Genomic DNA, 12,142 nt, shown 5'->3' on the forward strand with positions numbered 1-12,142 from the left:
GGGACTCGGGGACAGGAAGAAAGGAGACTGGGCCCCGACCCAGAGAAGGCCTCAGGGTTACTTGACTACATCTCAGGCTTAGGAAAGGCTCTCATACTAGGCTACTGTTTCTCATGTAAGCTTTGGGTGTCTATCTGAACTTTTAAAGTTGCGTACATATATTTCTCTGATTAAAATGTAAATTAAAGCAAGAAAGACTTCAATTAGACATAAGGAAACTGAAGGATGGCAAAGCACTGCCCTGGCAATTAGCGAGGTGAAGATCCCCAGAGGGCAGGGGGCCTGAGGGAGGGGCCAGAGTGCAGGAATGAACCCCACCCCCTCTCATGCTCGCAGTGTTCCTAGTCCATATCATACATAAAAAATTCATTTGAATGTGTCACATACCCAAACAAAAAGCCAAAAATATACAATTTTAGGAGACAATCTTTGTGACCTCACCTTAAGGTAGGCAAAAATTTCTTAGGACAAAAAGCATAAACCATTAAGAAAATTTTTTGATAAATTGGATGAGTTCATAATTAGAAACTTTGTCTCTTCACCATTAAGGAAAAAAAAAAAAAAAAAAAAGAGAGACAAACCACAGACTGCAATGGACTCTCATGCATTGATGGTGGTAATGTAAAATAGTATAACCACTTTGAAAAACAATTTGATAGCTTCCTAGAAAGTTAAAAACACCATACAACCAAGCCATCCTATTCACTTGTAGGTTTTTTACCCAAGAGAAATGGAAACATATGCCCCCCAAAAAAACTTTATAGAAATGTTCAAGGCAGTTTTATTCACATCTCAAAAACAACCCAAATATCCAAGAGCAACCCAAATGTTATCCTTTGGGGTTCTGAGAGGATATCTCCCAGTAGCCAAGCTAGGCCTCCCCTAGCCCCCAGTAATGTCCAAATGGAGAAACAGTTTGGGATATATACATACAATGGAGCACTACGCGCCAGTGAGAATGATACACACAACCACATGGATAACTCTCAAAAGCATTGTACCTCAGCAATGGCACAATGAAAGAAGAAGAAAGTCGCCAGGTATAAAAAGACTATGTCCTGTGTGGCTCTGTTTATATGAAATTTTAGGGAAGACAAAAAAGAGTGATTGAAATCAGATGAGTGGTTGCCTGCGTCCAGGAAAGAAGGAGGATAAAGGGTTGACTTCAAAGGGGCAGAAGGGAACTCTGCAACATCAGCCTCATCGGGAGGCTTAGTAAAATATTTCCCCGCCAGGGGCAGTGTCGTAGCCGGCTGGCCACCAGGTTCTGACCGTTAGCCCCCTGGGGCGTGAGCAAGGGACCCAGAGAGATCCGAGAGGCGACAAGCCTCACTCACATACACATGCCGTGGGGCTTCGAACCCCGCCCTCTAGCCCGTGAGTGAGGGACCATCACCCCGCGTAGGGGACAAGGACCGTGAGAAATGGTTCCAGCGCCGTGTCCTGCACCCCTCGCCAAGCCCTTCTGCTGGCGTCGCCCCGCCGCCTTCGAGGGCATGGCATCGGAGAAGGGAGCCTGGGCTCTCCCGCATGCAGCCCCCGCTGTCGGGCAACCTTGGGCCAGTCCCCTGTCCCCCGCGTGCGAGATGCAGAAAGGAAATTGTGCCCGCTGCAGGACTGTTTCCAGCACGAAATGCGCTGCGGCCGGCGCCTGCAGGCGGGGAGCAGAACCTGCCTCTCTGGCTCCGCTCCTCAAACAAGGCCCGCAGAAAGACTTGCCGGCAACCCCATCCTCCCTGACCTTCTTCCACTGAATAAAGCAGGTTATCTGAGCTGTAACGAATCTCCACCCATATAGAACTTTAAAGTTTTATGTTGAATGACAAAAGAAGTATGGCCTAGATTGTTAGGCTGTCCCTCGTGCTAAAAAGGCATTTTTCCAGCTATGGCTCACCAAGGACGGAGCCGTTAGGGGAATGAGCAGGAGAGGGGAGAGATCAGTCACTTCCCGGAGTGCCACGACCCCAGGGACATCGGGACCCTCCGTAACCTCCCTGAGCGTGGCCGCAGCCGGCCCCCGGACGGCGGGAGACATTTGGTCAGCCCTGCCTGCCCGCTGGCGCGCTCGTCTCCAGCCCGCCGCGCCACACCTACTCCCGGCCAGGCGCACCGCGTGGTTTGCCCAGTTTCCGGGATCCCGCAGAGAGACCGCAGTGTTCAGGGCACGTCGCCTTCTCCTCCCGCCCTCTGGTCCGGGGGAGCCCTGGCCCACCACCCCCCAGTGCAGGGTCTCGCCCGGCCGGACGCCGCCAGTGCCGCAGGTGCAGCCCAGAGGCAACGCGCGGGTGAGTCGGACCAAGCAGCTCCCGAATAGTTGATGGAGGTCAAGGGAGGAGTGGGAAGGCAGAGGGGACGGCAATCATTTCCGATCCTGCCTTCGCTAGCTGCCGAGAGACCAGCAGATGCTACAGACCGTGGAGGCAGGTAGGGGACCTATGGATCCTCACATTCTCTCAGGTAGCTTCCCCCACACTGGGTCCGCGGGCTTAGGGGAGACAAGAGGCTTGCGTGACGTTTTCTCGGGAAAGGAGGCTGTGGGTATACTTCACTTTAGAGCGCTAGCTTTGGACTCAGACAGAAGCCTAGACTTAAATCCTCTCTTACTACCAGCTGGCGTTCTTGGGTGATTTCGTAGCTTTAGTGGAAGACTTCCTGGACCTCACTTTCTCCATCTATAAAATGGGAATATAATGCTACCTCCCAGGGTCCCTGTGAAGATGAAACCAAAAGACGCTACAAAGTGCTGAGCAGGAAGCCCGTGAGAACGGCTAGACCCTCGTTATTTTACCAGAGAAAAATCTCCACTTCCGGCCTTGCAGGGTGCACTTTGCTCCTGGCCTGCCGTCACTCTTTATGAGACGTCGCATGAGGGATATGGCCAGGAGTCGCATGGGGAACATGGAAAAGGGCAAAAGCTCTGTCTCCAGGGATGCTCTAGCCGACCCTGTGGGCGAGCAACTACTCTGTTCTGATTGGTGGTTCTTTGGGCCTTTGAGTGTGACACAGGATATGGCAAGGACAGTTGCAGCTTTCCTTAAAGAGGACATCCCTCACGTTCGCTTCTCATAAGTCATTCTTCGCCCTAGACATCTTCACCTCAGGAAACTTGGAACCACTCTCAAAATTATTAACACCATGAAACTCCTCCCTAGAGAGCAGAGTTCTCATTTTGCAATTGGGAACCACGAGGTCACGGATAGTTAAATGATGTAGGCGAGTTAATGGAAATACCTTGCTCTCTTCCACTCTCTCGTATGTGTTAATGCTGTGTTGCATTCTACGTTAAACAAAAGACGAACGTGGGTCCATTTCTGCAACCAGAAAAAGGAAGCAGCCAGGGTCAGACTTTCCAACGCTTCAGGGTGGGGCTCCCTGCAGGGTTTACTGTGGCCCGCAGAGTAGAATTGAGAAATACGACCTCAATCAGGAAAGTAGATTCGGAGAGCCACTCTCACCCTCTGCCCCTGGGATGGACCCTGGAGCCTGCAACAGGGCCTTGGCGTTGAGGAACTTGGTCCTTGAGCGTTTCGAGCAGAAGACGCCTGTGGCGGTTACGCAGGGATCCTCCTTCTATTCCAATATTCCTGACCCCCCTCCCTCCCGTTCCCGCCCCACGGTCTTTAAAACCTGCTCTAAATGCCAGAACCCGAGAAGGGGCTGAACCTTGGCCCTGCCGCCCTCTCCCGTAAGCAGAGAACCACCAGCTTTGTCATGAAGTTTTAAGATAGGGCTATTCCTTGGAACGAGCCAGGCGATGGCTGCCATTCTGGATTACACTCTGTGAGCCCAGATTGTGTCGCCAGAGCTGACACGGCGCTGCACATCCAGTGGGCGCAGGAGAAAGGTGGGTCACCTACGTCTGCTGGGGGCCCTCTGACTCAGCGAGAAAGACAACTACCTCGGCTCACCCGCGGCAGGGCGGAGCGGTCTCCCTTCCATCTTCTCGCCGCATTGATGTGATCTCTTCCCTAGCCTCCCCCCGCGCCCGGAGCAGTGGTTTCCTCTTCGCTGTACCCCTGCCACCGAGATGGTCTCTGCCTGCTGCCTGCTCTGACACATCCCGCGCACACGCGTGCGGAATGCCCCTGTCTGTGGTTAGCAGAACCCGCTCCCCGACCCCACAGTCGAATCTCCGCGGTCCTACGCGCTTTCCCATTATTCTAATACCCTCCGCTCCCCTGCGCTCTGGGAGACCGAACCCCACCTGTCCGCAACGCTCGCTGGATTTGGACCCCGCCCGTGCTCATATGCATAAATGAGCAGGCTTGCATCCTGATTGGGTTTAGGTAAGTAGTTGCCACCCCCAATTGTGTTTGCCCCGCCCTCTAGGACACATGGCGACCCCCACCCAGAGATTTTACTAGGAGAGTAATGCGCTCTCTCTGGCTGCAGTTAGGAGGGTGGGTGCAGGGGGAGGAGAGGTAAAGAAGCAAGATGGGTGCAGTCTACTCTAGATCTTCTTGATTATTTTTTTCATCATGCACGTGTATAAAATGATTCCTTGTGTTGACACACTGGGGTAATAAATAAGCAAGGCAGCTGTTTGCCGCTAGAAGCAACCAACCCAGGGGCTCCAGCCATCAGAAGTCCCTACACAGCCACCCCGAAGGCTGAGGAATCTCAGGCAACTCGTACCCCAGTCACAGTGGGCGTGGACTCAGTAACAGAGGAGGATGAAGAACAAGAGCTGGATTTAAGGAATGATTAAGAAGCAATGTTAGTATCACACAGTGAAGGGGTGAAAAAGGAAGATGACTCCTCGGTTTCTGCACTGAGTAATTGGATAAATGGTAGTTCCTTTACTGCTGCAGGGAACAGGAGAGCAGGGCTGGTTCATGGAGAAATGATGAGTTCTATTTGGCTGCCTGTGTTAGAGGCAGGCGCAGAAGCCAGACAGGCAGTGGATTAGCACTCTGGAATCAAATAGACTGGGTTCAACTCCTACTTTCATCAACTTGGTAGTTCTGTTACTTTGGGCAAAAAACTTAATCTCTCAAAGCCTGTTCATTTGTCTGTAAGATAGGGGTAATAATAGGATTATAAATTTGTTAGAAGAATAAAATAAGAGTGCATAATGCCTGGAATATAATTAGTATCTTATAATGGCAATGCTATTATTATTGATATGTATTATTATTATTATTATTATCAGTAAATCTGAAGCTCAGAAAAGAAGCAGCCTCAGAAGTCATTAAATGGAAATTGAAATCATGAGAATAAATGAAAAGACCCACAAAGTATGTAGATGGTGAGAAGGGAGGAAATTGAAGACCACAAGGACTTACATTTCAGGAGTGGAAAAAGGAAGAGGAGCCTAAGGATAAATAGAGGAGGAGGAGGAAAGCCATGAAAGCATGACATGGAAGCCACATGCAGCAGCCACACAGTTGATCCTCTGTCTCACTTTGTCCTTCCTAACGACCTGATGTTGTCAGGGTAAGCACCCACCTCTGGAGGGCTGTGTGCCTCAGAGGAGGCAGCCACAGCCACAGCTCCAAAGGAAGAGGTGAGTCCTCACTGGTAATGCCATTTCCTTTGCCAGTGGTTGGTTTAGGAAGGTATATTTAATGCCATTCTGGCCAATGGGACTTGATGGAAAGTCTGTGGGGGGACTCCTGAAAAAGATTTCTTTGATCTTAAAAAGAGATGCACATGCATATCAAAATCACAATGAGATACTACTTTATATCTGCTACGATGGGTAAAATGAAAAAGCCAGATAACAACAAATGTTGATCAAGATTTGGAGAATTCAGAACCCTCATATACTGCTGATAGAAATGTAAAAAATGTACAGCCACTTGGAAAACAGTCTGATAACTCCTCAAATCATTAAACATAGTGTTTAATGTTTAACCATATGACCCAGTAATTCCATTTCTAGGTATATACCAAGGGAAATGAAAACGTTTCTCACACGTCCCTGCGAAACTGTACACCAATGTTTATAGCATCATTATTCATAATAGCCAAAAAGTGGAAACAGCTCAAATTCATCAACAGATAAATGGATCCACAAAATACCACCCCTCCATACAATGCAATAGTATGTGGCCATAAAAAGGAATAAAGTACTGATGCATGCTATGACATGCTAAGTGAGAGAAGCCAGCCACAAAATACCACATACTGTATGATTCTATTTATATGAAAGCCACAATAGGGAAATCTATAGAGCAAGAAAGATTAGTGGTTGCCTACGGCATGGGTGGCAGGGAAATGATGATAACTAAAGGACATGAAGTTTCTTCTTGAGGTAATGAAAATGTTCTAAAATTGACTCTAATGGTAATAGTTACACATATCTCTGAATATACTAATAGCCATTGAATTGTACACTTAAAATGAGTGAATTGTATGATATGTTAATTATATCTCAATAAAACTGTTTAAAAAGAAGCAACAAAAAAAAAGAGATACATACACACACACACACAAAAATACAAACTCTTCTTCTCAATGTTGTCATGTCGAGATGGGATGGCAGCATGAGGGTGATTCCACACACAGAGAAAGGCAAAACCACGAGGATCACAGAAACAGCAACGGAGTTTTGGCAGCACCAAGCCCTGGTTGTCTTGTGATGTGACATGATAAGTTGTATAAGCCAGTCTGAGTCAAAGTTTTGTTCTTAATGTTGTTTGTGGACAATTTAAGTACTTTAATCACAAAGAAGTTTAATACAGGGAAGTAGCTGCTTATGAAAACTTAAGAATGAGTCCTGGAACACGTAAAGCTGACCCCTGTCTGAAGAGTGGAGACTCAGGAGACCACTAGGAGAAGTAATGACTCCAAGAACACAGTACTTTATTTGCAATCCAAGGCTCAGAAAGCCATAACCAAACCACCACAGCTGCCTGTCAGTACTCACAAAGCTGATGAATTAACATGGAACACTAGTTCAGAAAGCTGACACATCTCCTTGACCTTACTTGCCAGAAGAAAACAAAGCAGCAGAAGGATGACCTTCACTTATTTCCACTTTCCAGATAGCTCCCATCTAATGACCAGCTTTTTTGCTCTTTATTCCAACTTTCATCTCAGATCATCTATCTAGAATCATTTTTCCTTTAGAATTTTCTGAGGGTCTTCTTGTGATTTTTCAGATTTGGTTTGCCTGGAAATATCTCTGTATTGCCCTCATTCTTGAAAAAAAAAAATTCTGAACGTAGAAGATAGACTAGTAGTTATTTTCTTTTTTTCTTCTTTTCTTCCTATTTATTTAGTTATTCATTTATTTATTTTAGTTCTTGTGGGAGGGAGTGGCAGCTGGTGTCTGGGCCCTTTGACGGGTTCAAAGGGTGACCAGATTGTGGGCTGGGGCCCCAATACCACAAGGTCCAGAGAAGGGCGGCAAGGGGCCCTCCAACAAGGAGTCAGTGGATGAAATCAGTGTGATGGAATGTGTGGTTAAGGTGTAAAAACAGTGAGTGTGGGATGGGTTTTTGCTGGTGTGGCACAGCTGGTCGTTGACGGACTGGGAAGCTCTGGAAGGCAGTGGGGACAAGCGCAAGGAGAAGGTGTTCTTCTCAGAGTCTGCCCACGTGTTTCCTGCCTGGCCAACTGATAGTAACGTTCTTTCAGCACATGAATATTCTAATCCATGACATCCTATGTTGCCTACAGCCACTTCTGACACCAAAAGGCCAGAGTTCAGTACAGGAGACAGAAGTCAGCAAGAACATTCCAGACAAGCAAAAGTAAAAGGAGTTCATCACTACCAAACCAATATTATAAGAAATGTTAAAGGGACTTCTTTAAGAAGAAGAAAAAAATTATGACTAATAAAATGGCAGTAACTACATATTTATTAGTAATTACTTTAAATGTAAATGGATTAAATGCTCTAATCAAAAGACTGAATGGAGAAGAAAAGCAAAACCTATACATATTCTGCCTACAAGAAACTCACTTTGGATCAAAAGACACACAGACTGAAAGTAAAGGGATGGAAAAAGATATGTCATGCAAATGGAAATTTTAAAAAACCTAGGGTAGCAATATTTATATCAGACAAAATAGACTTTAAAGCAAAGGCTTTAACAAGAGACAAGGAAAGACATTTCATGTATAGTAGCCAAGATAGGGAAGCAACCTAAGTGTCCATTGATGTACGATTGAATATATACAATAGAATATTACTCAGCGATGAGAAAGAGTGAAATCTCTTCATTTGTGACATCACAGATGGACCTGGTGGGGGCTGGTTATTATGTTGAGTGGAATGGGTCAGATAGAGAAAGACAAATGCCAAGTGATTTTACTTATATGTGGAATCTAAAATAAATAAATAAAAATAAGTGAACAATCCAAATAAAAACAGGCTCATGACTACAGAGAACAAACTGATCGGTGCCAGATGGGAAGGGATTAGGGGAATGGTTGAATAAAGTAAAGAATTAAGAAGTACAAATTATAAAATAGTCACGAGGATGTAAAGTACAGTCTAGGGAATATAGTCAGTAATATTGTAATGAATATGTATGGTGCCAGGTGGGTACTAGAGTTGTCAGAGGATCACTTCATAAGTTACACAGATGTCCAGCCACTATACTACACACCTGAAACTAATATAATATTGAATGACAACTGTACTTGAAAAAAATTTTTAACTAAAAAAAATGTCAGCAGAAGAAAAATCCTTATACAGGGAATTAGGTACTAAGAATTATTAGGTGTACTGGAAGAATGGGCTGTAGTTTAGGCCTCAAGGAAAGACTCTCTAAACACCCAGAAGTAACTCACTGGAGGAGATGCCGTTTGTGTGACAATCAGGCAACTGTAAAGGCCACCTTGGAACTCAGTCAAATTTGGAACACAGCACTGTTGTTGAGAATCAGGACACCACCATAACCAGAGTTGTGCCTTGATACCCACAAAGATGGCACTGGACACTGGAAAGCTGCTGCAGGAAAACCCTAGGTCTTCGTAATCTAGTTTGCCAGGGCGGGGAAAAACAACAATGAAAACTGCAAAAGTATGGCTGTGTCATGTCTTCTTTCTAAATTTTTAAAACCTAATTTACATAAACCAACTTCTAGGGAAATGACAAAGTGGAGGCTTTTAAAAGGGCTGTGCCAGTGCAGTGGTGGTGAGAAAAGCCAGATTGTATTGGGTAGAACAGTTAACAAGACATGAGGAGTGAATTCAGTAAATGTGGCTGGTTTGAGGTCTCCTGTGAATGAAAGAGGAGAGAGAGGTAGTAGATAGAGGGCGCATCCAGTTTCAAGCAGAGTTTTGGTTGTTTTTTTTTTTTTCTAAGAACGATGGAGAGTCCAATATGTTTATCGATGGAAGGGAAGGTGCCAACAGAAGAGAACAGAGAGAGTAAGTGGATACATGGTAGATGGAGAGCTTGCGCCTGGTGGGAGGAGGTGGTCATGATGTAGAGAAAGATGCTCATGATATTTTGCTAAGTGATAAAAGCATATTATAAAGCAAACATTGCATGATTCATTTCCTGTTTTAAAAACATTAAGTATACCAAAAATGCAGACTTGTCAAACAGCCCTCGTAGAGACACAATTCAATTCCACTGTTGCGGACTGCACCCCTCAGATGGAAAAGCCCCAGCAAATGGCACAGGTTTGGGCAGTGTGTGTTGTAACGAGAGGGGCAGGAGAAGAGTAGGAGAGGGTGGGATGGAGGACAGCAGACCTATACTCTTGCCAGGCCATATGGCCACAGGCTAGCCTGCTCCATAAAACTCATGCTCAAGTCATGATCCCAATTCCCCCACTCTCCCATATGCTGAGGGACAGACTGCCAGCAGTTCTTCCAGAAGCAGCTAGAGGAGGCGTAGACATAGCACCTCCATATCCCATCTGGCCACGTTGTGAAAAATCATTGATGTGATTGTGACGCAGTCTCTTCAAATCATGTTTCCCCCCCAAATCATGACCACGAAGATCCTCTGACAAAGGCAGACTCTTAAGTACATGACTTCCTTGAAAATAACTTGACATGGCTAAAACTAATTTAGCTTTCTCAACTCCCATCTTCTCTCTCAATATGGTTATTTCTTATGCCAACCATGTATATGAATATATTTATATGAATAAATAAAACTATAAGCCTATATGTTACATGAAATGCCAGGAAAATCACATATTGAAATGTTAATGATGTTTTTCTGAGTGATAGGAATTGAGTGTAATTTCTATTTTCTTTTTTGCTTATTGTACTTTCTATTTTTTCTATAATAACCTTGTATTGCTTTTATAAATAGAGAAAACAATGAGGTTGCTAAAAATCACAAGTGGAGGGTTGTCATTGAACTATAAAGTAAATAAATTGCTAAAAATAACTAAAGTGTTGGATAAAATAATATGTAAGCTGAACAAAAGGCAAGGAATACTCAGGCATAAAAGCAGGGTCCTAGAGAAGTATGCAAAGCACTAAAACCAGATTTGGATTCAGAGATCAGATGCATTTGAGTATCAGTTTTTGTAGTGTTTCAGAACTGACAAGACAGAAGATATAGCCTAGCACCCACCCTGAAGTCTAACAGGAGACCCCTCAAAGCTGAGATGCTGTGGGACTGCATTCTCAACATGTAGGTGACCTAGAAATAAACTTTTCCATCCCCAGAGGACTGCCAGGAAAACTGCTCTTCTTCTATCTTGATGCCAATCAACTTGGTGTAGAAGTTCTTCCTTGAGAATTTGCATTTATAACTCTGTCTCATATAAGTTTTCAGCCTGAATTCACATGATTAGACACCATTCCCACCAGAGGAAAAAAAAACCTGGAGTCAATAATATGACTAAAAATGGTCCCAGACTTTTAATGCCCCCAGGTACCTGACAAAAGCAAATGTAAATCTTTTTCAGTGGAACTCAAAAATTGCCTTCATTTCTGTCCTCAAAGAATTCTCACAGTAACATTCCAAAGAAAATGAGCAGCCCTCAAATAAAATACTTCTTGAAATATACAAATAAACAAGGTGCTATGAGTAAGAACTGGCCAAAACAAAACATTAGATTTGGATCCAAAAAACTTTAGATGCTGGAATTATCAGATCTACTATATCAACTAAGTATGCTTAATATAATATAAGGGAGCTTTACAAAAATGACAAAAGAGCAGGCAGATGTGAGAAAAAATCAACAAATTCTAGAAATAAAAAATATATAAAATTGAAATTGAAATCTCTGTATCTGTGAGTCTTTTTGTTTCATTTGTTTGTTTCTTTTGTTCTTTAGATTCCATATATAAGTGAAATCATATGGTATTTATCTTTCTCGGACCTTTCACTCAGCATAGTACCCTCTAAGTCCATCGTGTCATTGCAAATGGTAAGATTTCTCTTTTTTTTAAATAGTTGATTAATATTCCACTGTATATAGGTACCATAACTTCTTTATCCAATAGTCTATTGAAAGGCATTTAAGTTACTTTCATATCTTGGCTATTGTAAATAGTGCTGCCATGAACATAGGGGTGCATAGATCTTTACAAACTAGTGTTTTAGTTTTATTTGGATAAATGCCCAGAAGTACAATTGCTGAGTCAAAAGATAGTTCTATTTTTAACTTTTTGAGGAACCTCCAAACTGTTTTCCAGAGTGGCTATACCAATTTGCAATCCCACTAACAGTGTACAAGGGTTCCCTTTTCTCCACATCCTCATCAACATTTGTTGTATTTGATTTACTGATTATACCCATTTTGACAGGTGTAAGGTGATATCTCATGATAGTTTTAATTTGCATTTCTCTGATCATTAGTGATCTTGAGCATTTTTCATGTCTATTGGCCATCTATATGACCTTTTTGGAGAAATACCTATTCAGGTCTTCTGCCCATTTTTTAATTGGATTGTTTATTTTTTCGTTGTTGAGCTGTATGAGCTCTTTATAAATTTTGGATATTAATCCCTCATCATATGTATCATTGGCAAATATCTTCTCATTCAGTAGGTTGTCTTTTCTTTTTGCTGATGGTTTCCTTTGCTGTGCAAAAACTTTTAGTTCGATGTAGTCCTATTTGTTGATTTTTTCTTGTTTCCCTGGTCTGAGGAGATATATCAGGAAAAAAATTACTAATAGCAAGATCAGAGAGTTTACTATCTATGTTTTTTTCTAGAAGTTTTACGGTTTCAGGTCTTACATTTAAATTATTACTCCATTTTGAGTTTATTC

The 12,142-nt window shown here is 43.6% G+C and overlaps 1 non-coding gene across 1 annotated transcript; it reads left to right on the forward strand.

Moving 5' to 3' along the window:
* The first annotated feature begins 895 nt into the window (after window positions 1-895).
* Window positions 896-11,241, forward strand: LOC107505279. The gene is made up of 3 exons (XR_004950516.1): window positions 896-4,286; window positions 5,153-5,506; window positions 11,205-11,241. It is a non-coding gene; the product is annotated as an uncharacterized LOC107505279 (transcript).
* Window positions 11,242-12,142: the final 901 nt, after the last annotated feature.

The sequence above is a fragment of the Rousettus aegyptiacus genome, unplaced genomic scaffold (genome assembly GCF_014176215.1).
Source record: "Rousettus aegyptiacus isolate mRouAeg1 unplaced genomic scaffold, mRouAeg1.p scaffold_m13_p_4, whole genome shotgun sequence".
Taxonomy (NCBI): Eukaryota; Metazoa; Chordata; class Mammalia; order Chiroptera; family Pteropodidae; genus Rousettus; species Rousettus aegyptiacus.